Below are 27,894 nucleotides of genomic sequence, written 5' to 3' on the forward strand. Positions count from 1 at the left end.
CACATGTTCCCTTCTTTTTAGTATGTGTATGTTCTTTCAGATATAGAAGTACATGTGCAGAGTACATTATCTCTAGGTTGTTGGGTTTTTTGGAAGCTTCTCTAGTGCTTTCCTCAGTCACAAGCAGTGCTTATTTTCTGGGGGGATGCAGGGGTACGCATACCCCTAAACATTTTGTGAATCTAAGTTTGGCCTCATTGAGGGGCAGTATTTCAGTATGAGTAGGAAAATGAGAGTACTGCTAAACATTTTTTTAGAACAAAAGCACTGGTCACGAGGAATGGCTCTTTTTCCAACATGGGCTCATCTCCCATGCCTGCAAGAGTTTCTTCAAGAGCCAAGTCTGAAGCAAACTTCCTACCAACCCTTCTCTAAAGACTTTCTCTGGGAAGGAAGGTACTTCTCCAGCAGTCTTCCAAACCACGATCTGGACAGCTTCAGTTACCATGGCACTGCAGACATTCTCCATGCTTCGCCATATTCTATGAAAAAATGCTCGGGGCAAACCCCCGTCTTTCGTGGAAATTTGGCATGACCGTCTCCTTCACTCCTGGCCTGTCCTTCCGCCGATCTCGGCACAAAGAGGTTAATAAATGTTTACTTCGCCCCCCTCCCCTTGCCCCCCTCCCCCCAATGTTTCCATATGGCTTGTTCACAGGCTTGTGCTTGTTTGTGTCTGAATGCCCACTTGCATTGACTGGTGTGAGGGAATTGTTCCACTCATGCTGGCCATCCTCAAATCAATGCCGGCCTCTAACAAGAGAAAGTGCCTCAGATGTAGTGGTTTCCACAGGACCATTGTTGGCCTTTTGTTAAACATTTTTGAACCTAATAAATAATGTCAAAAGTCTCTTTCCTAGCCAAAAATGTTCCTTTTGAAAACCCTTCTAGTAGTATTTTTGTTCAGTGATGGCTTCCAGTGTTGCAAAGAATTTGCACTTTACAATGGTAATTTGATGTATCGTGTGCCATGTTGCAATATGGATTTTTTAAAAAAATGCTGAAGTGTTGTCACTAGATGGAAATCCCTATTTCTTTAACATGTTCTCAAACAGAGGTCCTTTCAGGGTGTAACTGTTTCAAATGGGATTAAATATCATAATCAAGAGCTGAAGTGAAGAAATAAATTATATATATATATGACTTTAATTAGAGTGTGATGGTGGTGGTTGTAAGATTTAAACTTGGGCATTATACATTGAGAAAATTTGATGGCAGTTTATTGTGAAACAAATCCTAGCTAATTGGACAAGGATATTTCTATATATCTATATCTATCACAAGTCATTGCATATTTTATATTTCCACTGTTTTTAATAGTTACAAACTTAAATTCATTTCTATCGAAGTCAGATTAATAATTTGGGTTTAAAGCCCAGCAAGCAGGATCCGTGTTATATTGACAAATGATTGTATGTTAAAATTCCTAATACTAAGTGAACATGCAGAAGTTCCCTATTCAGTTCCCTGGCATATCCACATAGGACTGTGAAAGTATTGTGCCTGAAATGCTGGGGAGTTGTGCTAGTCATTGTGTTCAGTTCTGAGCTACATGGACCAGTGGTCTGACTCTGCGTAAGTCAGCTTCCTATATTCCTATATGTTCTGAGGCCTTCTAGCTCCCGTGAGCTCATCTGAGCTTTCTCAGGCCTTGCAGCACATAGCATTCTATAAATAACGCACCAAGCAACCAGCCTTGATTTGTTTCTCTGGGTGTATTAGCATTTTCAGATAACAAGGCAAACTGGAAAACATTGCGGGCACAATCCAGCTTAAATTAAGGACTTTTAAATTCCTGCAATTTCAATAGGAGGGATTTAAGCACCTGCTCAGTTCACCCCCTTGAAATCAGTGGGACTTAAGAGTGGTTTCTCACTGGCTGGACTGGACTCCAGATAACTTCAGCGTTATGGGTTGAGGTCACTTAATGCTTAAGTCTTTAGCTACTTTCCAAACCATCATTTCACTCTCAGAAAATTAGCATGTGCCTGTTTTGTACTGAAGATAGGGAAATGAATGCCTTTTATGGCCACCTCAGAAAAAAAGAGCTTTCTAATGTGCTGTGTGCTGTGGCATTGGGCCACTCTCTATGTTATCAGCAAAAAACACACAAACTAAAGCAAACATTAAGTTCCTGAATGGAGCAGATAATTTAGCACTAGGTGAGACATTATCCATGATTTGTAAGTGTCTAGGCACTGAAATTAATTCACCTGGACATAATGTCATAAATATTTTTGGACAATTTGGCATTTTCTTATGCTCATTTCTATACCTTCTTTATGCTAAAAAGAAAAGAACAGAATGCACAGCTCCACAGCAGCATGGTGTATAGATCAATAGTTGATGAAAATTGCACTTCACTAAAAGTACTACTCATAGTGAAAAAATGACAGATCAGTCACTGGGAATTGACAAGTTAAAGAGTGCAAAAATGCACATAGTATAGCTTGAGGAAAGAAAAATTTCTGTTTCTGACACAACCCCCCACAACACCCTCCCCAAAGCTCTTGAACATCAACCTTGGTTTTCCATCTGCAATATGGGTGTACTATTACTGACTTCCATTATCTTGTGAGGTTTGTTGAGATTATGTGTGTGGTGTAAAGTGCTTTGGGCAACCAAAAAACATGACACAAAACTCACATATATATATATATATATATATATATATATATATTACTAAGTTAGTGCATAGATGGTATACTTAAGAGGCTATGAGGCAACATGGGGTCAAGGCTGTGTATGTAAGATGCATTGGATATTTAAAATAGGCATTAGTGCAAAACATTTTTGAAGCAAAGTATCACAGTATAGTGCACAAACTTTTGAATTGTCCAGAATTCTTCATCAGGCTAGCTAGATAATAAATAGAGCAAAGGGGGCAGGATACAGCCCAGACTCTACAGCTTTGATATCAGCCAAAATAATCCCGCCCCCCCAAAAAACAATTGCTCAATTTACCATCTAGCTTTCTGATGCTTTCTGGAGAACTTGCAAGCAATTCTGTGATATTTTGGTTGTTCTAACAAAGGCATTGCCCTTAAATGGATTTTGGAATTTTCTCAAGGGCCAGCACAGCTACCTTTACTTTTTGGATATTTAAGTTGTCATGAACTAACCAAAGATACACAGAAATATGTACAAGGATGAGGAGTACTGATAATGATCCCAGATGAAAATAGATGTCCGTTCCTTTACATTTGTATCTTACAAAAGGGATTTGAAATAATAATAAAAATTTGTTCAGTAGCACCTTAAGAGACCAACTAAATTTCTTCTGGGTATAAGCTTTTGTGTGCATGCACACTTTTTCAGATAGGGATTTGGGCATGTTTATTCCACCCTTTGTCCAAGGAACTGAGGAAAGCAGGACCTTAACTGAGTTGTTGTCACAGCAACCCTTTGTGTTAATTTCAGTTCATGGAGAGTGAAACATCCAAAAGCTGCCTCAATGTGTAAGGATTTGAATCCACACCTGTCCAGTTCTAGTCCAACATACGTTCACTCTACCTCACTATATTGACTCCCTGGATGATGGATGCCATGTACAATTATCCATTTATATATTTGTAGATCTTATCTTGCATTTTTTTTAAAAAAAAAAAAGCAGTGAAAATGTTAATGCCATTGTGGTTAAAATATCTGTAACTGTGTTTTCTTTTCTGCTGATGATCACCTTACATTAGGGCTCAGTCCACTGGGACATTCTCCTGTGTAACCCCTATAAAATGAATGAGAGCTGAGCAAGACTACAGTATATTATCTACTCAGCAGATCACCTTTGTTGTTCTCAGTACTGAGCAGAGATAAAATTAATGGGGTTCTCCAAAGAAGTCACCAAAATAGTATGCCTGATTGCACAGAAATGTTTGTTTTTTATTTTTAAAAATGCTTTGTTAACATTGAACCCTTTCTAAACTTAGCATATTGATTTGAAATGAGTTCATTGCTACAGACAGGAAATCCTTTGTAATGAACTAGCATTTATAAACTGGCATAGTGCATTTTCATTGTTCGTCATAGATCTTAAAAGAACCAGACCATTGCAACACCAACATGCATTTTTTTTAAAAAAAGGAGTGAAAAAGTTAAGGCCACCTTGGGCCAAATTCCTTTTTTCAGTGGATGATGACCCTATTTCTCCTGCAGTTCAAATGCCTACCGTTAAGTGCAATCACATCTAGACCAAAACCACCTCATCAATCTATCTACAGTGGGGGTTGTAATGGTGGCCTTAATTTATTCCTTGTGACTAAATCAGTATGGTGTGTTGATCTTCCCCTTCCCACACTGCCCTTTGCTTAAAAGATGCATCCTTTTAGAAGGATTTTGTGTGTGTGGCTTTAACAATGTTCCGTTCAAATTTCCTTGGATGGGGCCAACAATTGCTTGTTGACCCATTTTAACCCCTTTTGAGCATCATCTTCAAAGTGTAACTGTCCTTGACAATGAAAGAGACCTTCCTATTGTCTGGTCCTTCCAGGCACTCTTTAGCATTGAGTCAAATGGCTTTCAGATGGAAGAGTTGGCTGCAGGAAGGAGACAAAGTGGTCTGTTGTTTCTGCGTGACTTTGGTCGAGTTTCCCTTTCCAACACCCCCTCCCCTTTTGGAATGGCACATTTCTATAGAAGATGACAGACGTTTTGACAGGTGCAATATGCTTTGAACTGTTGTGTCAGATAATTCTTTTGTCTTGTTTTTCCCCAGCAGAGTGGTACATCTCCTTAGGATGCTGATATGCATATTGTTTGCTTTTCATTTAGTGTGGTGAAGCCTTCCACCCCCCTCCCCTTGTTTCTCACTTTCTCCCTTTTTTGCAAGCATGTAGCTAACCCAGATGGGAAGGCGGACAGAAATGCCAGCACCCTCCTTTCTAACCCTTTCATTGTGACTGCTACTAAAAACAATCCAAACTCTAATAAAGAAAGGGTTGTGAGTACTTGCTGAGATACATTTCCTTCATTGCCAATTAATGATCTTGTTCCGTGAGATAAAGTCTAATACTGGCTTTTCTACCCTGGCTGTAAAAAAAGCTCTCCGTATTTTTTTTTTTTACAAAGTATTTATATTAGCCCAGCAGATTTGAACCACGGGGGCAAGTCTAGCATAGGTTTCCTACAGACATGTAGCACAGATGATTGTTAGACTTTAGGGTTGTAAAGCTGCCTTAAATATTCCAAGGTGGTCCTTTCCTCAAAAGACACCATATTTAATCATTTTTCAGAATGGATATGACACATTCTTCCTTACATAAGCTTCATGCACAAGCTGAGAGTAGATAATCTTATAGGTAACCTTGCAATATAAGCAATGTATGCTCAGTTCTAAAGCACAGAACTCAAATGAACCATAAGTAAGGTGGTCATGTGTCCTTTGACTGTCCTTCAAACTAGAGGGGTGTCCTCAATTTGATACCTGTCCAGTTTAAAGATAAGGAACCATGAGCTGGGGGAACAGGATTTCTCAGACCTGGTCAGCAGACAGAACAGTACACAGGTTACCTGGGGTCTTCCCCACTCTGGTGAGATGTACTATATTTCTATTTAAACTATGATAATAATTTCTAAATTTGTGTCCATACATATAAATTAAAATAGGCAAATTTGTGCCCTCTTTCTTCATGATGCAGATCCTCTTTTTTGGCAATGCATGACTAGCCATCTGAACCATGAGTCAAGAGGGAAATCTGTATATGTTACAGTGAAATTTGATAAATGTAGAAAGCGTGTAGACTGGGCCCAAAATGTGGTGGTCTTCAGGACAGACTTATAGCCCAATTCTATGTCCATTTAATCAGAAGAGCCCTATTGTGTTCAACAACAGGTGGGATTGCAGAGAACTGATAGGATTGCAGAGTTAATTATTATCCCTAACGATCTTGAAATAGCCAATAACTTAACTAGATAGAGATTGTGTAATGTACTATAGTGACTGGAACATAAATCAGGAATTCCCAAACTATATCTTTACTTAGCCATGAACTGACTAGTTAGGTCACTCCCCAGTTTAAACCCCCTTCCCAGTTTAAACCCTCCTCATCTGTTTTAGAGGGACTGCAATGTCCCACTTTACAAGGATTTCAGAGACAAATCTCTATTATTATTTGTTAATGCCATTTTAAAATGATATGTCCTATAGAGAAGCAGCTTCATATCTGGAGTCATAGTATTTCAGAACCCAGCTAGCAGAGCATATGACCAGTTTTAAGGGACATGATTTAAGCATATACATGCTGTATATGATCTGGTTCTTGTTTTCCTTCTTTTCTTAAAACCTTCTAAAGAAGGTTGCACCTGGACAGAGTCATATACAATAATCCAAGGGATTGCTTGAGGGCTATCAAATAGTTGCAATTCCTTGAGGGGAACCAATGCCCCTTTCACAAGTTTTGAAAGATGCATGGCAAATATGTTTTATTATAAGGTTATCAACTGCTGGATTTGCTCCCCTGTGGGCTTTTTTTATTCTATCCCCGCCCCCAAGCGTCCCCCTTTTGTTGTGCAGTTGTTGACCATATCAGCCAAGATTTTTCACAGCCTGCTGATGCTTCATAAAATTTCCACTGTAACAATTCACTGGCTGGATGAACTTCATGGTTGTCAGCTATTCTCCCAAGCCAAGCCTTATAGGCTTCACGGTTGTCAGTGGAGATAGAACTCCATACCTACTCCAAAAGCTCTGATCCTACTGTTAAGATTGGCATCGTGCTAATGGCAGCATGGGCTAGCAATCTAAATGAGAGGGTGGCTAAACATAGGAGGTGGTGATAACTTTGCTCATGCCATGGTTAATTTTCTGAGCGTGGCCTGTAGGGTTAGGCTCCTCAGGAGCCAGGGAAGTATAACAAGGGGAGGAACTGCTGTGTAGAAAATGATCAACCTTGCTTAGGAATATCTGTGGATTTATTTTTTAACCCTCTGAAAAGATAGAAGAGCAGCAGTTAAGATTACGGTATAAAAGAAGCTGTCAGTATTGTCTACACTGAGTGGCAGCAGCTCTCCAGGATTTGGGGCAGGGATCTCTCCAACCCTACCTGGAGATGCTGGGGATTGGATCTGGGACCTACTGCATGTAAGGCTGCTGCTGAGCTACAGCTATTCCTGGTGTTTGTTAATTAGATCTGGTACCCTACCATTCTGCTTTCAAAAGCCTCCAGGGTGGTTCATGGTGATGAGAAGCAGTCTTCTGAATAGCTTTCCACAAGGGATTCTGCATATTTTGGGACACTAGCAACTACTAAACCCAAACTTGTTAACAACAGCTTTTGTGGGCCAGTAGATAACAAAAGACATAAAGACACCTTTTGCTTTTAATGAAAGATTCATAAATTTGCATGCTGATTTCCTCTGTGTGCTTTGATTTTCTCATGTATGTCAGATCACAAACATATAATCCTGGTATAGCGATAGCCAATGACTTGGCTGAAGAACTGCCTTGCATAATTTGGAGAAGGGCACATTTTTAAGGATGGCAATTTTCGTTTGCTTACTGTTTCAGAAAGCGTAAATTAGGTAGGTTTGTCTTTAAATGGGAACTAAATTAAATTTCACCCCAATCAAGACTAAATTAGTTGAGTTTAGTTTCATTGAAATCAGTGGAACAAGTTAGTCTTTAATGAAAAAATGGTTGGTGGTTATTTTCTAGACCTTCAAGATGCCTGATCGTCAATAGCATACTAGGCTTCATCAGCAAAATAGTTCAAATTAAAATCTTGCATTTTCCCAATTTGATTTATTAGCTGTGGGGGTTTTTTTGGGAGGGGATGGGAGAAGAATAAAAAAATGAATGTAAAAATGTCTCTGATCACTTCATTGCCCATTTTAGAATCCTCCAAGGATCCATTATCATAATATGTTATCTTATTAGATGAAATTCATGCAATGGCAAAAGAACCCACATACGGCTCTCTGCCCCACTTACAACCCCCACTTAACACCCTTTCTGTGGGGATTAAGTGGGTCTTGGCCTGACACTGAATGCTTTTGACAGGCCTCCCATACTTAGATTTTTTTAAAGATCACAAATACTCTCCACTAATTTTCTATATATTGTTCCTATGGGTGACATAATAGTTAGGAAATGAGAGGGAGATAAATAATTGCCCCATGATTAGTGTTCAAATAGCCATCTTCTTTTTTTGCTGGAGGTTTCAGCATGAAGGTCAAGAACAGAATGAAATTCATTGCTTGGTGCCGGGATGATCTTCAGCAGCCCCTATTTATGGAAGCAGGTCTCCGAAAAGGGGTTAACTATGAAATTAGATCTTTATTCAGGACCATTTGCAGTGTTAGCTTCCCTTGCTTGCATTCTGAATGTGGCTGCAACAAAGACACATAAGAGTTGTATAACAGTGAAAGCAAGCTATTTCTGTGTTCATCTGCCTTTACCTATGGCATGTCCAGGAGAGCAATAGTGTTCTGGATCACAGTAACCACTTACCAAATAGTGCAATCTTGCAAGTATCCTGCTTTATGAGAGCCAGTGTGGTGTAGTGGTTAAGAGCGGTAGTCTTGTAATGTGGTGAACGGGTTCGCATCTCCGCTCCTCCACATGCAGCTGCTGGGTGATCTTGGGGTAGTCACACTTCTCTGAAGTCTCTCAGCCCCACTCACCTCACAGATTGTTTGTTGTGGGGAAGGAAGGGAAAGGAGAATGTTAGCCACTTTGAGACTCCTTTGGGTAGTGATAAAGCGGGATATCAAATCCAAACTCTTTTTCTTCTTTATGAGACCTGTGGATGTCGGGCTGTATAATAATAATAATGATGATGATGATGATGATGATGATGATGATGATGATGTTTCCCCTGAACTGGGTACCTTGGTTGTGTGCTCAAACCACAGAAACCAGCAGCCTGGCTCTCGTGCCTTAGTTACCACTTGTGTTACCTTGGTTGTGTTTTTCTACACTCAAAAATCCTCAATATGTGCTCCAGTTTACACTCATTTAAATGGAAGAGAGAATGTTTCATTTTCTGGTGCAAGCATTGACCTCTGTGGAAGGCAGGCAAAGGGAATGAAGAAGGAGAGCAAAGATCTGGTGTTGCTTCAGCAACCCTGGACTGAGCTATATGTAGCACTTAAGATCTGTCCCTATTGCAAGTGCTGCCTTCACTGAAAAGTGCCACAGGCAGCTCCTGCAGTCTTTTACTGTGATGGAATGGGAGAGACTCTGGCTGTACTGAGGCTTCTTTGATGGAGTCCTCTGAGTGAGAGGATGGCAATGCAACATCCTTGGGTCAGAGGGGAGCTGGCACCACTTGTATTGTGGAAGTGCTTCTGGTGCTGGACCTACATGCAGTTCCCCTTCCAAGTCCTCGACCTTATCCCCTGAAGAAAGGAAATCTAAACACCATGGTCACAATAGTGAGTTCCTTCTATAGTGCCATGTGAAAAAAGTCCATCGTTACTTCATTTTATGTAGGGAAGCATCGATCCATTCTTCCTTTCAGTCACTGACTTCTTGGTTGTGCTAATGTAAACATAGGGCTATTCCAGAGTTTAGATGAAAAATTCTGTACTAGTGAATGCAAACCCATTGTGTAAAGAATTTTCAGAAAAGTTGGAAAGAGGGTTGCTTAAATATTCAAGTTCAAAGTAACATAGTCCTGTGCACAAACACACAAATTTTGGAAATTTGGAATTGTCAAGTTTTGAATTTCTTTCCCCCTCCCTTTAATGCAGACAAAAAGAAATGTGTTTTTCCTGTTAATTTACGTCTGTGAGACCATCCTGATTCCTAGCTGTACTGCATTCATGTTAAACATTGGTCCTCTGCATCCAAAAGCAATTCATCATCTTCATTGGCAGGCTCCCTCCTTCAACTTGCACCTGCCTTCTTGAAAGAAAGCAAGGCATCATATATTCATTCCAGTAATGGAATAGGTGATCAAGAGGGTAATCGTACAATGGTAAGCTATTCATGTTAAAAGAATAACTTTTTATGCCTTGTATGGGACACATGCATTATTTCTTTTGAGGTTTATGACAGCCACAAAACATTATCATTGTTCATAAAATCAAACACTTTGGCAATCTAGCTGTGAATCTTTGTATCAATAGATGGTGATGGAAAAATGAGGACTGGTAGAGCAATGGCCCAGCCTGCTCATGTTGGCTGCCTTTGTCTCCATGACCAGGGTGACTTCTCCCTACTTGTCTTGAATGGCTCATCTGACTCATTTGTCATCGGCAGACACTTAAAATTTATTCAGTTACTACTTAAGGCAGCTTGTATTCTGCATGCATATATATATTCCTGGCTGCCATTGGAAAATCTGAGGAAGGAAAAGAGCAGGCCAACTTATAAAAGAGCTGGAGCAACTCCCCTGCGAGGAAAGGTTACAACATCTGGGTATTTTAGCATTAAAAAGGGCGTGCAAAAGGGGACAATATACATGCAATTATATGTGGTCTGAAAATGGCTAGGGAGGTGATTTTCTCCCTTTTTCATAATGCTAGAACCTGTGGGGTCATCTGATGAAGCTGAATAGTGGGAAATTCAGGAGAGACAAAAGGAAGTACTTCTTCACACAACACATAGTCGATGGGGAGTCACTTCCACAAATGCAGTGATGACTGCCAATTTGGACAGCTTTGAAAGAGGATTAGGCAAATCCATGAAAGATAAGGCTGTCAGTAGCTACATATTTGACCCCAAGTGTGATGGCCTGGGACTCGGGCTCGGACTCGGAGCCAGAGGAGTCTCAATCCGCACCGGATCCTTGGCCTCAGGCGGCAGCTGAACCTAGTCTGGGACTTGATTCTGAAGAGTCCCTGTCTGCACAGATTCCCCTGCAACAAGCACCAGCTGGGCCGAGTCAGGGGCCTGAGCCTGCCCTGGCTCCAGATGTGGGGATTACCTCGTTTCCTCCAGCTGGGCAATCACTTACAGCTGCTCACCTACCAGTTGGGTCAGGAGAGGCTGAGGGTGCTTCTGGGTCTAGTAACCCACCGACATCTCCCAAGCTGCTGAGACTGAGGTCTGAGAGAAGGAGAGACCTGAGTACTCGCAGGAGGAGTGCTCGCCTTCAGGCGAGACAGGGAGGTGAGTCACCGGGGGATCAGGACCAGCCATTACGCTGTCAGAGATAAAGGGCTGCTGGAACCCGCCCCAGTTGCGGGAGCAATGTTGCTGTTTGCCAGAACCTTCCTGTGATCCTGTGCCTGACCTTGCCTGGTTTCCTGCCTTGGCCCCCTGCCGGACTGACTCCTCACAGAACCCTTGGATTCGGGACCGGATCTGGACCACATTGCTCGGGTCACCCCCTGGCCCAGCACACCAAGTAGAAAGCATCTTAAAAAGCAAAGACACCACCTTGCTGACAAAGTCCGTATAGTTAAAGCTATGGTTTTCCCAGTAGTGATGTATGGAAGTGAGAGCTGGACCATAAAGGCTGATCACCGAATAACTGATGCTTTTGAATTATGGTGCTGGAGGAGACTCTTGAGAGCCCCATGGACTGCAAGAAGATCAAACCTATCCATTCTTAAGGAAATCAGCCCTGAGTGCTCACTGGAAGGACAGATCCTGAAGCTTAGGCTCCACCTCAGGAGAAGAGAAGACTCCCTGGAAAAGACCCTGATATTGGGAAAGGGCACAAGGAGAAGGGGACGACAGAAGTCGAGATGGTTGGACAGTGTTCTTGAAGCTACCAACATGCTTTTGACCAAACTGTGGGAGGTAGTGGAAGACAGGAGTGCCTGGCGTGCTCTGGTCCATGGGGTCACGAAGAGTCAGAAACGACTAAATGATTAAACTACAACAAAATCAGAGGGAGTATGCTTCTGAATACTAATTGCTGGAGAACATGAAAAAGAGAGGCCTGTTGCATTCATGTCCTACTTGTGGGTTCCCATAGGCATCTGGCTGATAGGGCAGTAAGGATCTTCTAAGCCCTAAGGAAGGTGAATGGTCTTCAGGAGCTGAGATATTGTATAGCTAGCAACCTGGGCTCTCTGTTTTCTTGAGATTCCGCCATTAGATGTTAGCTTTGTTTTTGTTTTAAAATAATGAACAATCAGCTACAAAACTAACACCATTTGTCTGCTTGTGATTTCTGCCTTCATTCTGTAGCAATGAAAGCAGAAGAAATACCTAGAGCTTTGTGTATCTGGTTGCTTGGACAAATTGCATCGCATAGCAGATTCAAAGAGATTGAATTTCTATTCAGATTATTAAAAAGAGCTCCATGTTTTACTGTATGACTGGAAGTCTGTGGACGGTGCATTAACTATTACTTTTTTTTTTAAGAAAAGAACTCTCCCCTCCATTTCTTCTGCCTCTTCATTTTATTTTGCAACAGATGTTTCTTCAGGACTTGTGATCACCTGTGTCTTTCTTTGCACCTGATTCAAAAGCTATTTTTATAATGCATATATTTGTTTTTCAAGTGTGTAGTCTGAAAAGGTTACAGACAGTGTCAAGTTACACAGGTTGTGCTTTCCTTTCCTGGTACTTGATTGAAATGGTGAACCCAGCCATCTCAAGGCCGTAACAATTAGCCTTCACGCTGCTAGGATACCTTGTACGCCAACTGTACTTTGCTTTTATCCTCCTGGCTTAGGCTTCTTGGAAGATCTTATTTTAGAAAAAAATATTCCAAGGACTGATTTACTATACGGGTAACTAGTGAAAGGGCAAACTCTCCCAGCTCAAACTGGATTGGCTAAATAACATGTGGAGCTGTTTCTTCCAAAATCAGAAAATAGCTCCTTGATTTATTTCTGAGTCAATCCAAATTTGGTCTGAACTCACCCTCTACTCCCATGAGTCCCCAGATGTCTCTCCCTCAAGTCTTCAAAAGCTTCTTCACTTTCCCTCCCACCCTCCATTTCTTTGGTTGCTGCGGGTGCAGAAGTGGATGGGAGGGAGGTCCTTCTCCTTTGCCCCTTCATCACCTGATGTGCCAATGCAAGGTGCAAGTGGCCCATGGGAAATGTAGTTTTTTGCAAGTGTTGCTGCTATTGTGCGAGATAAGCTTCTGGTGTTAGGGAGAGTGGGCTTGGAAGAACGGTTGAGGGCGGGATGCCACCTACTGGGGCCCAAGCCCTTTTGGGCCCTCCAGTATTTTGGGGGAGGGGATTGGGGGCCCCCAAAGTTTCCCCAAAATCAGGAGGCTGAGTGTGGAGCTGAGCGTGGCACAGCTTCAGTAGCCAGCTCCTTCTCCTCCTCCTTCCATGGAGGAGAAGGAGGGTCGAAGCAGACACCCCCCCCCCGGGTGGTGGAAGCAGGAGGCCAAGTTAAAAGTAGGGGAAGGAAGGATTAGCCTACACTGGTTCTCTTTTCTTGAAAGGAGACATTCGGCTCTTGCATTAAAAACAAATAAAAAGTAATTACTTTATCAGACCAGCCAACTGCTTTAAACATAAATATTGATTTTAGTTAAGTCTTTTGTGAAAGACTAGAGTTCCAGAGTGGTATCTCTTTTTTAAGATTCTCAGGTTCCCAGTAACCCATTCATTTTAAAGTATGTATGAAACATTAATCTGTCATCAGGATTACATAAGGTAGTTGACTAATTTGCATTAGCAGATTCTGTCAACATGACATGTTTAATTTGGCTCTCTCCGATCAATGTTGCCATTTTTATATTTCTGCATGTGTTTTGTGGAGGAGAATAACTCCAGGCTGCCCTGTAGAAGGGAGAAGAACATGTTGGGGAAACTAGCATGGAACTGTGTACTTAAATATCTCCTGTGCTGGGAAAATTCTCTTCATGGGATGTGACTTTTGTGCTTCTTGTATCTCTAATTCTAAAGTCCAAAACATTGGTACATCCATTCAACCCCCTAATTGTTTTAATAGGAGTATAAGAGACTACTTCATACCAGGTCAGTGCATTATCCCACACTTCCCAGTGCATTTTCCTTTTACTTTCCTTATTGTATAAAGTCTGGGGTTTTATTGGAGTGGGGGGAGAGTAACAGATTTGTTGTGCCAGAGGACCAGCTTTAGTTGTGGAAACGGAATTTGTCAGTATGTGATTGAATCCCACCTGAAAATAGCAACTGTCTGGAAGTGCCCCGAGAGAGGCAAGACCAGTTGGCCCAAGCAGGCTGATGGGGAGGGCTTCTACCTTCGCTCTCCCTGGTTCATGTGATACATGTACAGTATCAGTGAGTTGTAGATGGGTTAAAGCATCTATTCTGCTTGTCATCCCTGCTCGTAACTCTGTGAAGCTCTGATCTTTGATCCTCGTTCTCTGAGGCATTCAGCAAAGTCAGGCAAATGTGTCTCATTTAGGAGGAAGCAGAAGTAGGCTTGCCATATGTCAGGAAAACTCCTGACATGTCCTTGTTTTTGGGTGTAAAAATGGCGTTGGGGGAATTTTGCCGAATTTGCAAAATGGCGGGGGGGGGGGGAACAACTTTGCAGGCGTCAGGAATGTTACTTTTTGAAATATGACAACCCTAAGCTGAAGTTACATGTCCAGATGGCTAGTGAATGTATGAGTCACCTGCTCTTGAGCCTTTGCTCTTAGACTTTTTCTTTCCAATCTAATGTACATTGCTCATGTAATAGACTGGGATGGGACAACCTTGCAGAGAATGGGGGGGGGGAGGGAGAATGTGAACAGCTGTACCAATGTCGTCATTTTAAACAAAAATATGATAATTTCTGATCCACAGCAGCAAAAATGTGAGGGTGGGGCATGGTTTTGCAAAACCTTTCAGCCCTCTCTCCCCTGCCAAAGCCCAAATTTCTCTGTAAAATAAAAAAGCACTTTAAAGCATTGCTGGGAAGTGAAGGTGTTAGGCACTCTTCTCTTCAGCCTAGGTTTAAATTCTGACCTTGCCTCATCATGTAAACACTGCATGCAGCATCCTGTTGAGCACAGACTTGCTTGAAGGTCAGAGTTGGCAGTAGGGGTTGTGTTACCAGAATCCTGGCTGGTTTTTTCCATTGCATTTTGGTGCTCTCCCCCACCCCACCCTTCTCCAAGATAGGCCTGCTGTGGGATGGCTCTAAGCTTTACTCAAAATACAGCAGACATTTCCTGGATCTCTCCTGACATTCAGCTGCTGTTGCTGAAGATGTTGAAAAGTATGAATAGTTGTCCTAATTACGAAGAATGAAGAAACTAATCCAGTCTGACCTACAATTTGTTTAGGATCATTTGGAGCAACTAGGAGATTAAAATGTGTAAAGAAGTAAATGGGAGGGGGGTCAGAGATTAGAAGTGAAAAGGGGGAGAGGCGCGCTTTGCCTCTTCTCCTCCCTGAATGCCCCCTCTTAGATCCCTCCCCTTCTCCAGCCACCTATCCTAGACCACACACTGATAGTGGATCTTCCTTCAGCAATTGTTAGGAAATGTTTCATGTTTCTTTCTCTTTTTCTCCCCCCCCCCACAAAGCTTAGAGAACAGCAGGTTTGATTGGCACTTGTCATGGCTGATAGAGAGATGAAGCAGCTTCAGTAAGAAGGAAAGGGTGGGGGCTCTGTCCTGTCAAAAGCAACACTAGTCAAAGGATGGCTCCTGTTTTCTGTGGGGTTTTTGTCTCTCTCTAAATTATTCAAATCTGGGTGGCATCTGAGGATAACTGGCATTTTGACACAGCTTAAAGGATTGTCTCTCGAATGCTGCTGAATAGAGGCTGCCATCCCTTAAAAAACAAGTATAAAGAGGCAGATCTTCCATAATCTGATACGTATACAACCACAAGGCTGCTTTATGCTGGGGTCTTCAAATATTTGGAATGACCATTTCCATCCATCGCAAGAAAGATTCATTGTCTTTCCCCCTCCTATCTGCCTGTAAGAAAGCCGATTTAAAGGGCTTTTCGTGTACTGTTGTTAGAACGGGTCACAGGAGCTCAAAATGCACCTCGGAAATATGAATTCAAATCAGACCAGCTTGCTCAGGACCCATTCTCACCATATGGCCACTTTGTGATGGCCTCTTGAAACTGCCTCCACAAGATGCAGTTATTTGGTGTGAAACTGGGTTGCTTTGCATTCTTTTTTTATCCACAGTGCTTCCAGGCCTGGCTTGCATTACACAGCAGCATGAAGACAGAGCCTTGGGGTGCTCCTGATTCTAACTTTGTCACTGGAGGCTCAAGTGGCCTCGCTGACTAGGAGTGCCATTCAGAAGGAGCCCTTCTGGGGCACCTAATATGCCCTAACAAGTTATTTCACAATTCTGGACTCCACCAATTCTGGACTCCAGCACAAGGCATCCCATGTCAGAGTTTTACTTTGTAGGAGAAACCATGATTATAAATACAGCCAGGATCAAGGCCGTACTAGTACTTGAGAAAGGGAAGCAGCCAGACTAATTTGCAGCTGGTGCTGAGAAGCTGCTGATGCAACACTTTCCATAGACTTGCTCCTAGTCTAACAGTCTCTGGACAGCTCCTATCCTGTTCAACCCTGGGCCCTCTGACTGCTGACATTGCTGGACAGTTCCCTTACCTGGCTTGGAAAGCTGGGACAGGATACCTAATGGACCTGCTGAGTATTGCATGTGAATTGAGTGGCTATCGGAGAAGATATGTCCACAAACCATCTGCAATGTGTTGGAGTTCTGTGGCCAAGGTGTACAAATGGCAGATGAGTCAAGGTGGAAATAGGTGTCTCAGCTAGAAAGTCTGAACACTACTGATGCATACATGTCTTAAGCCTCTGGGAGACATCACATGTGCACAAAATCCCTTGATATGCTATAGAAACAGCCTTGTTCTTGCTGCTGCAATTCTGAGTGGAAATGAGGTTAGAAAACCCACTGTGTTCACGATTTTGGCCTTTCGTTTTTCACACCTCTCCATCGAACAAAATTTAGACAGTTGGATATTTTCTAATTTCGAAACAAATGCATTCAGAAAACACCATCTGCTTTTGAGAAAGAGAACAACAATGACTAAGAAGTTATCCAAATTTAGTAAAATTAATGTAAAAAGGGTGAGGAATGCTGTTGACAGTAGCTCTTAATGCTTCAAATTTAAGGTATGTAAAAAAATATCCAGAAGAAGTAAAACCTGCCTGAACATAAAATATATAATTTAACTTTTCTTTTAACTTGAAGTCAAGTTAGTCCTTTTTAAGATCACCAGATAAAATATGAGATTCCGTTTCTTGCTCAACCTGTTGTCTTCCTGGAAATATTATTTAAGAAGAGGAACATGTTCTGTCACATGGTCATACAAGATTTATGTTGTGATGTTCACTCAGTCTCCCAGAAATCCAGAAAGTGTAGGGGAAGAAAGCAAGGGCAATCAAAATAATTACCAAAGTGAAAGAAATGGATATTGTGGATATCAACCTTTAATTGCCCCATGTGCATTTCAGACACACAAGCAATCTAAATTGAAGTGCTGCTGCGAGGGTATGGAGGAAATACTGTGTTCATATGTATTTTCTATATGTAAGTAATTATCATGATTATTGTTTTATGGTACACTGTGTGCATGCACACGCACACACACACACACACACACACACACTCAACCTGTGTCTTTTTAGCAATTTGGAGGGGACCAGCAGAGGGAATCCAAATTACATGTGTGCGTGTGGGGCTGTGCATATCGAGCCCTAAGATGTAATCGTATAACGCTAGCTAGCTGTTTGGCATTAGTGTGTTAGCTTTGTCCAAGCCTTTGCACCTTCAATGGGGCCAAAGCGTTCTCTTCATTTGTCACCTCAGCGCACCTTTTGTTCCCATAATTTCCCTTTGGCATTGTCCAGAGCTTGGAGTCGATAGCCGACTAGCCTCTTTGCTTGTACCATTATTTTCCGGATTGCTTGATACATCTGCAATAAATCCAGCAGGATTTGAAAGTGGGCAGAGGAAGGATGAGTGACAGAACTGGCTGATAAGGCTTGGTCTCTGCAGAGACAAAAGGCTTTTCTATTTCTCTTCAGAGGAAACCGGCGTCGTCAGGGCCTTTTGCATCGATTTCATTTGATGAAGTTTTGGCCAGCTGTCTGGGGGTAGCTCAAGAAAGGGAAGCTCATAAGAAGCTCTCCTATTGTCTTACCCAAAGCCAGTATCAGAAGGATTAAACATACAGACACACACACACACACACACACACACACACACACACACACACACAAAGTTTGGTTAGATAAAGTAGGAACTTTGAAGTAAAGAAGGCCAGAGCTGACTTAGTGCCAGTATTCACTAAGGTTCAGTCTACGGCCAATAGCAGAGCTTAACTATGGAATTTAGGATGAATAGATAGAAATCCTCCTGAGCAGATGCAGAGTGCTATATATTCCTCACCACTGGGTAACCACAGAGAGTATTTGATTATCATGGGTTGGGGGAAGGTAGGGCTCAGCCCAAATGCTCCCCCCACCCCAACTTCACAGCCTCATTTCAGTGACAGAAGTTTCTTTTTATTTATTTTATTTTTACATTTATACCCCACCTTTCCTCCTTGCAGCTCAAGGTGGTATACATAGTTCTCCTCCCCGCTCCCCATTTTATTCTCATAACAACCCTGTAATAATAATAATAGTAATAATAGTAATAATAATAGTAATAATAGTAATAATAGTAATAATAGTAATAATATATTATTTGTACCCCGCCCATCTGGCTGGGTTTCCCCAGCCACTCTGGGCGGCTGCCAACAAAGACAAAAAATACACTAAAATGTGACACATTAAAAACTTCCCTGAACTTCAGATGTCTTCTGAATGTCAGGTAGTTGTTTATCTCTTTGACATCTGATGGGAGGGCGTTCCACAGGGCAGGCGCCATTACCGAGAAGGCCCTCTGCCTGGTTCCCTGTAGCTTTGCTTCTTGCAATGAGGGAACTGCCAGAAGGCCCTCGGCGCTGGACAGAACAAGGGGGGTGGAGACGCTCCTTCAGGTATACTGGGCCTCGGCCGTTTAGGGCTTTAAAGGTCAGCACCAACACTTTGAACTGTAAGCTAGGCTAAGAGACAATGGCTGCCCTAGGGTCACCCAGGCCCTAGTCTAACACACTAACCATTACACACACACCGGGAGTCATTTCAGTGTTTTTGGGGAGTCCTGGCTGCCAGCTTTGCACTGGGGGGTGGGCTTACTCTGAGCAGTGGTGCTGGGGGCATCTCTGTATCATTTACATTTATGTTGCATTTATTTATTCCATTTATTAATCATTCCCTATGAAACATCTCGAAATAATTTAACAGAAAGAAACCCACATCAACAATAAAAGCATAAAGTTGGTGAACTACAACTTCTGCCACTCCTTCCTATTGGCCATGCTGGCTGGGACTGATGGGGGCTGGAGTCCAACAACATCTGGAAGCTCACAGCTGTCCCACACCTGGACTAGAAAGGTTCTCCTGTAGCCAGTCTTACTGAGTCTTTCTGGGAACAAACTATTAGGATAGTCTCCTGTACAAACTCCATTTGTAATGAATGGGGACCACGCACAGTCCTGGTGGATTGTGCTCTCTAGTCAGGTGTTTTTCTTCTAAGTGTCAAGCGAGGGGGAGAAATACTGGAAAAGGAGGCTTTTTAACTAGGCTAATTTATCCTTTTCGGTTCTCAGTCCTCTCTTGCAGTTGACTTCTTGGCAGAATACTGCATTTTCAGTCAGGATAAGTTGGCAAAATACAAAAGGGGTTTTGGAGCAGTAAGTCTAAATTCAGGCTTTTTAAGAATTATTCCCTTCTTTTATCCCCACCTCCTCCCTTCACTCCTCCAGTGTCTGTGCACTATTGAACAGAAATAAGCCACTGGCTGCAGTACACATCCCATGAATTACCCCAACATCAAATGTAACCTTAGAACGGAGGCACGCTTTATTCTTTTAGGCAAACTGGCTCTCCCATCCTTTCTTTTATTGGCATGGTGCGAGCCTCTGCTGCACAACTACACACACACAAACACAGAGAAGCCATTAAACAAATTAAAAGGGATGGGGGATGACTAATACCGTACTCTTGGAATCTGCAATTTGATTAGTCTGAGTTTAATATACAAAAGCAGCGCCGGAGCAGGAGGGGAGTCGAAGTGCTCTTTAATAACCTTCTACAATTAAATTATGGTGATGAATTTCACTATTCTGTAATTCTAAAAGGGGGTCTTATTATTATCTGATTGACTATGAAAGAAAGTCAGTCTTCAGCCAGACATCTTGAATATAGTCACTGTGAGGCAAAGCGGTTGTATGGCTTTTATGGCCTCTTCGTATGTTTGTTTCTACAAATCTTGCTCTCCATTGAATCGATTTTATGATTTGTGAGTGAAAGCTGGCCTGGGTTTTCTACTGTATTTTGCAATGCTGCCATTTTACGCCTTTTTCCAAGGAGTTGGAACTCTAATGACTCTTGTCAGCTTCCCCCCTCCACTTTGACCCCCCCATCCGCTTTTGTTGGGAAGAGGAATGTGAGGCTCTCTTAGAGGTGAGGCAAGTTTAGCCTAAACCAGGGATCAGCAATATTTTTCAGCAGGGGGCTGGTCCACTGTCCCTCAGACCTTGGGGGGGGGGCAGACTATATTTTGGAGGGGGGGAATGAATGAATTCCTATGCCCCACAAATAACCCAGAGATGCATTTCAAATAGAAGGACACATTCTACTCATGTAAAAACACGCTGATTCCCAGACCATCCACGGGCCGGATTTAGAAGGCGATTAAGCTGGATCTGGCCCCTGGGCCTTAGTTTCCCTACCCATGGCCTAAACTGTTGTTGTCCCACTTAACTTCAGATGGAGAAAGCCCCCTGCTGTATATTCATGGGGCTCTTTGAAGAGTCAAAATTTTAAACCAACTGGAGATAATGGTAGTAAATCTTACAAATTACTCCATGATATGGGTTACCATGTTCGCACTGTAGCAAAACATGCTGCTTGAACTGAAAAATAGCAGACAAAGAGCAGTTGTGCTTCCATGCTTGGCATTAGCCCCCCCCCCTTAAGAGCTGATTGGAGAAGCAGAAGGGGACTGAATTTAGTCTCCCTTAAAACAGCCTATCCATTCTGAAGGAAATAATCCCTGAGTGCTCACTGGAAGGACAGATCCTAAAGCTGAGGCTCCAATACTTTGGCCACCTCATGAGAAGAGAAGACTCCCTGGAAAAGACCCTGATGTTGGGAAAGATGGAGGGCACTTGGAGAAGGGGATGCCAGAGGATGAGATGGTTGGACAGTGTTCTTGAAGCTACTAACATGAGTTTGACCAAACTGCGGGAGGCAGTGGAAGACAGGAGTGCCTGGCGTGCTCTGGTCCATGGGGTCACGAAGAGTCAGACACAACTAAACGACTAAACAACAACAACAAAAACAGCCAAGGAGCTGGATTTCAGTTCTGTTTTAAAGGGATGTGCACACACAGCTCCTGAACTGGAATGGAGAACCATGTGTCTAGGACTGCCCATCCAGCCAGGGATATGCATGGCAAATGCTACAGTAGTATTAAGGCATATTTCCAGGATTCATGCAAATAGGTTGACCAGGTGCTGATAGGGCTGCTGTACCTTTCAACAGGTGTATAGAAGTAAACAGTTTAGCCATTATGGCTTGTCATGCAGGGAAAACTGTTTGCCATGTGATTAATTGCATGCAGCTATTTTTATGCTAAATAAAAGACCTCCCCACTAGTGCCCTTGAAGATACTGTGCCATGTCTCCACTCAAACTTAATGCAATTGTATCCGTTTCAGTTGTAATTTTCATAAATGAACAACATGGCAGCCGCCTTTGAAGCTCTTACAAATAAGTACCACCATGTGAGATTAAACATTCTTGCTTTAAAAAAAAACACCAACAAACCAAACAAACAATAGATTAATGTTGCCAATAAATATGATGCACATATTTATGGTGAAGATGTGTGATGAAGGGCAGGATGTGAGTGGTTATGTGCATGCTAAGGCAATGATCCTTTCTCTAAAGCCAGTACAAAAGGCTGTCCTTATTTCAGTCTGAGATGTTTTAGGTAGGGCATGCCATCTCTGAGCTAATCTGGACTGGAGGAATCAGTGAAATTGGCACAGCAACGATCTTGCCAAACAACAGAAGGATCTGGGGCACCTCATGGGTACTTTGCATCTGATTGCAACACTGCTAGGAGCAGTGGTTGGTATTATGATACTGTGAGATGATATTTGCCCAGAAAACTTGCAAGCTGCAGTGGGGATCTGGAGGTTATTAGGAGAACATCTCCACTAGTGTCTACAGGACTATTCCAGGAACAGAGAATTTTACTTTCATTCAGAAATGTATAGCTAGCAAAGAAAAAACAGGTGCGTGCATGTCCAGAGAAGACTCCCTGGAAAAGACCCTGATGTTGGGAAAGATGGAGGGCACAAGGAGAAGGGGATGACAGAGGACGAGATGGTTGGACAGTGTTCTCGAAGCTACCAGCATGAGTTTGACCAAACTGTGGGAGGCAGTGGAAGACAGGAGTGCCTGGCGTGCTCTGGTCCATGGGGTCACGAAGAGTCGGACACGACTAAACGGCTAAACAACAACATGATGTTTTGGGCCACATTTTGCTGAAAAGGTGTGTCATTAGTAGAAGGAGATGAAGCTTGATTGAGAAACAAAAGACTGGTTCATTTTATTGATTTATTATATTTCTATGCTGCTTTTTATTCAAATGAATCCCAAAGCAGCTTACAACAATAAATATTCATAACACAATAGAACATTGTGTTGAGTATCAGAAATACAGCTCGTAGCATGGGCAGCGTTATCCATGCAGCAAATTTCTTCCTCTACCTACCAACATAATTTTGCAAAACCAGGATGCAAATTCCCATCCAGCGGTCTCAAAAAGAATAATTAGCAGGACACTCAGACAAGCAGGCTTTTAATAGCTTATAATTCAAATCCCCAGTGACTTCGAGCTCACTGCACTTGTGGGAATGGCACCTCTGTGCTTGAAACTTGAGGAGTCTTTGCTAAGCCTTTCTTTGCTGTGCTCCCAAATTAATTTGTTCTGATGTGGAGCGCAGGCAATGAGAGTGTTGCAGCTAAGCAAAATGAATGCCTTCCCCTCCCTTTTTTTTTGGTAGCATGCCTGCTGGTTTGTTCAGCCGTGCTTTGTGTTCTGCTTTCTTGACGGCGGCCTGGACAATGGTTCAGTAGCTACGTTGAAGCACTGTGTTTAGATAGTAGCCAAAGCAGTGACACACAAAATAAGGGCAAACACGGAATTATGAATGCAAAATTAGCCTTTACAACAGCTAACTTGAGGCCATTCTATTCACCTTCCCATTTGATACACTCCTTATCCTGTTCCCCCCTTCTTTATTTCTATAATGTGCATTTGTGACAAAGCCACTGATTAAATTAAATGTGCATATTACGGTTGGCTAAGATAAATAATGAGCCTTCTCCACATTATATGAAAATATATTTAATTATGATCTACAGGCAGATATTATTAATTGCATTTGTACCCCATCTTTTTCCCAAGGAACTCAAGGTGGTGTACATGGTTCTTCCTCTCATTTAATTCCCACATCAGCCCTGTGAGGCAGGATAGTCTGAGAGGCAGAAACTGGTCCAAGGTTTGAACCCTGGTCTCCTAGGTCCTGGTCCAGGTGCTCCTAGGAAGTCCTCTTATACAAGGTCAGTTCAAACTAGACTTGCTAGTGAATTTTGTTCAAGACTGGAACCTGAGATTGCAATAGTGCTGTGTCTATTCCTTTGCTCCTCTCCTACTATCCTCTAATAATGCAAAATGTCTGACGTGGCATCATCATGTTAATAGTTCCTCTACAAGAGTAGCCAATGAAGTTTGGGGGGTATTGGAGAAACTTACATATTTGACATGGGGAATTGCTGTTTTGGTGGCAGCTACATTCTCTGCAATGTCTAGCTCCTGAAGGAGACCATGTACTCAGTTGTAGAGCACTTGCCTTGCATGCAAAAAGATAAGTCTGTAGAATCTCCAAAGGCAGATAAACCCCTCAGAATGCCACCCTAGGACTTGAGCTCTGTGGTTTTTCCTCTGGAACAACCCCTGACAATTGTTTGCTGGGGATTGATCTGTGTTGTGTGTGTGTGTTTTTACAGACAGAGCAGTCCTTTGGAACACCACTCCAGGACCCGGGTTCTTTCTTTTGTCCTCTGGGCTGCCTCTTGACAGTACTGTGTGCTGGGAGTCGCTCACTGCTTCACAGATGGCAGAGAATGGGAGGGGGCAGGCAGGCAGGCAGGTTTGTGGGGTGTGTTTGTGTGTCAGAGGGAGATAGAGAATGTTAAAAGAATGAATGGATGGTGAATGAATAAATGAGAGAAAGAAACACTGTTCTAAAAAGGTTGGCTTTCACCTCACCACTGTCACTTGTATGTAGCCCCTGAGGAAATATGGCTCTCAACCCAAGAAAGGTTGCCTAGCCCTGAAATAAAAGGACTGCAGTCCATAAACACCTTGGGGAACCACTGCCAATTAAATGAGGCACCAGCCAGGTAGATGAATCAGTGGTTGGCTTAGTGCAAGGCGGCTTCTTTCTTGTTCAAGGCAGAAATGCACCTCAAGGAGGAAGGCTGAGTTGTATCCTCTCCCTCATGGAGCCACCAACTAGAGTTTGGGAATTGCAAGTGGAGAAGCTGTATCCTATGCAGGAATCCTAAACCAGCTGTTGAGAATTTTTGCTGCCCATTTGTGCAGAGTCAGTAAATCTGATTCTGATTTTTAAAAAACAAAACAAAACAACAACCTTTAATCCTCAAACCATATCAGGTATGTTTAGCTACAGGTGGCCTCCGTGGTACTGCCAATGTCAGGGAGACCTGTGTCAACCTGCTGCAATAGGGCTGTTTGCACAAGGTTAAACTTTTAACTCATGTGCACTGTTTGTTTGTTTCTTTCATGATCTTCCTTCCTCAGCTATGTGTGCTTTTCCTGTTGAGCTTTGCTTTTTCATCAGGAAGGCAGAACACCTTCCCCAGAAGTGGTGGAAGGAGAATAAGCAAATCATGGTTCCTCCATTACCACTTCCTGACACCTACCTAATATATAAGGGGAGGGCGTTTCGAAGGATAGGTACCATTGTATTAAAGGCCAGATCCCTACATTGTATACAATGGACCTCCTGATGAGATGGTATCTACTGGAGGCTCTTTCCTGCAGAGCACGGTGATTGATTAGGCATATAAAAGGTGAAATGATCTTTCAGGTGTCCTGTACTTTGCATACCAGTGCCTGCATCTTGAACGTAGCCAGTTGGGGACTTAGCTGGGGGGCTGAAAGTCTGCCGTGGCAAGCATTCTCAACTTGTGTCGGCTTCCCACAGAATATCAGGTTCTGGCTATGCAGGGTTTTAAATGGTGCAGGACGTCTATTTGAGTAACAGCAGGATCTCTGCTATAGATACTGTCAGGGAACTGACATCGGAGCTAGAGGCGGAGGGAAGGCTCTCAAATGATGCTGGAGAAGGGCCCAGCAGGGAGAGAGGCAGCTCCGCAGATGGGGAAGCAAATCAGCGCAACACCAGGGATATAGAGGGGCTGATGGGGGAATCGCCGAGAGGGCTCCAGGACTCTTCACCGGACACCAGCGGGGAGAGCACGGGTCCTCCGCTACCCACGCCCACCCTGCGCAGAAGACTTCCGTGCAGAGAGAGTAGGAGGAGACTGGGTGTCAAACAACTTTTATGTTGGAAAAGATTTAAGAAACGCCCACTGACGGATTCTGCTAGCGACTGAGGCAGCCACGAAGTGAAGGGCTGCCCAGACTGAAAGGTTTAGCAAGGCAACAAAGCCTGGAGAGGCGGCAACTTACGCACGAGCAACCCATACTCATTACAGATACATTGAGAGGTGTGGGGCCATGGGGCAAAGTTGTGTTGGAGTGGGTAGGGTCAATAGACTTATCTTTGCTCTCCCCCTTGCACAATTTTGTGTGTGTGTGTGTGTGTGTGTGTGTGTGAGAGAGAGAGAGAGAGAGAGAGAGAAGGTTCAGAAAAGGGCAACTAAAATGATCAAGCAACTCCCCATTGAGGGGGACAGATAAAAGAAAGAACTTATTCGTGTAGCATGTAGTTAAACTATGGCACCTGCTCCCCCAGGAGGCAGTGATGACCAACTTGGGTGGGTTTAAAAGACAATTTGACAAATGCACCTAGGAGAAGGCTATCTATGGCTAACTGAAGGCAGTAATGTATCTGAATACCAGGTTCTGGAGACCACATGGGGGGAGCGTGCCCTTGTGCTCAGGTTCTGCTTGTGGGTTTTCAGTGGGCACCTGTGATACCAGGATGCTGCACTAGGTGGGCCATTGGCCTGATTCAGCGTGTTCGCCATATGTTACGTTCCTATGTTCTTAGAGAGAGTGCAACTGAATATGACTCTGATTGTACACATCCTCTATTTCACTGAGTATACACAGCTATGAAATAAACACATGCACATTGTACATTCTAAGTTCCAGGGACGGGTGAAGCTGAGAGCACAATAGGCATGTAGAACATCTGAAGTGGCCTTTGCTGCTTTGCAGAAAGAGTGCTTCCCCTGGGATGTTTTCCAAATATCTCCCCTGTGCATGTCTGCTATAGTTACAGCACCACACAGCATTGCTAGAAAGGGCAGCCGTCTGCTGGGTCCAGGGCTGGCTGCCAGCAATGGTCTCTGGAGCAGACAGCGGGGAATGCACTTGCTTGTGCTGAATGGTCAGCTCCCTCCCTCCCGTCTCTCTCCTCCTGACCTCCCTTCACTCTTCTTGGAAGCAAAAAGCACAAAAGCAGATTCTGCTGTTCAAGACAGTTCCATTTGTATCAGGTCACAAAAGTGGTTTTGGCTGAACAGTTGCATTCGGCGCAGACAGTGATGGCTCATTTGGGGTGAGGGAGCCTTTTTCGGTTCCTGGTTGCATTAGGCTACATCCAACGAGACATTGTCAGAGCTTTTAATTTCAAAGCTGTGCGCCATGAGCTGACACATGTCAGAAATATTTTTTTAAAGAATGCAATGCCTTTCCCCCCCTTATTTCTGAGTTTGAGTGGACTGAGACCTGGTCTTCTACACTTGCAGCAGAATGAGATGTGGAGTGGACTGTACCACTTTAGGTTGCAAGTGGGGTTGTTAATTGTGAATGGTCCTGCAATATTTTTTTTTAACTTAGCATATGAAAAACCTCTGGTCCAGGTTGCTCACTTCTGCACTGTGTTATTTCCTGCAGGGGTGATTGTTCTCCTAGATTCTTATGTCACATAGTCTATCACTTCAGGACACCAGTTGTGTTCCTTTAGCTATAAAACTAACACAGCTTGGGACCTTTTTTTTTAAAAAAAAAAAGAGAAGTGCCTTGACAGAATCTTCATTAAACTAGTACAAGTTCTTAGAGAGAGGAAGCATAGTCCATCCCTGCGCTGAAACACTTCAATCTCCACTTCATGAATGGTGGAATCGAGTATTGTGCTAGAAAGTCACCTCACACACAAAGCCCAGTGGGAAGGGATTGTGGCTCAGTGCTTGAGCGCCTGCTTCTGAAGGTTCTAGGTTCAATAATGAGTGGGTAGATGGAAGAGTTTGAGGAGAAAATTAATTTAATTTGAAATGTATGCAAAAGAGAACTCTACAGCACAAAAGAGGCAGTTAAAGTATTAGAAGAACAAAATGATTTAAGTCTACAATCCTAGGCATACATCAGTTGGGTGTACTCATGAGTACACAGCATAGGATTGCACTGTGAGTGAACTTACATCAGCGAGGCATAAAGGTAAAGGTAAAGGGACCCCTGACCATTAGGTCCAGTCGTGACCGACTCTGGGGTTGCAACGCTCATCTCAATTTATTGGCAAAGGGAGCCGGCATACAGCTTCCGGGACATGTGGCCAGCATGACTAAGCCGCTTCTGGCGAACCAAAGCAGCGCACGGAAACACCGTTTACCTTCTCGCTAGAGCGGTACCTATTTATCTACTTGCACTTTGACGTGCTTTCGAACTGCTAGGTGGGCAGGAGCAGGGACCGAGCAACGGGAGCTCACCCCGCC

At 43.1% G+C, this 27,894-nt stretch overlaps 1 long non-coding RNA gene across 3 annotated transcripts in view; it reads left to right on the top strand.

Moving 5' to 3' along the window:
* The window catches only part of LOC309542104, a 159,090-nt gene that overhangs the window by 58,061 nt on the left and 73,135 nt on the right, over nt 1-27,894 (top strand). The window lies entirely within an intron of this gene.

This window comes from Podarcis vaucheri, assembly GCF_965113315.1.
Source record: "Podarcis vaucheri genome assembly, chromosome: 10".
In the NCBI taxonomy this organism is placed as follows: domain Eukaryota; kingdom Metazoa; phylum Chordata; class Lepidosauria; order Squamata; family Lacertidae; genus Podarcis; species Podarcis vaucheri.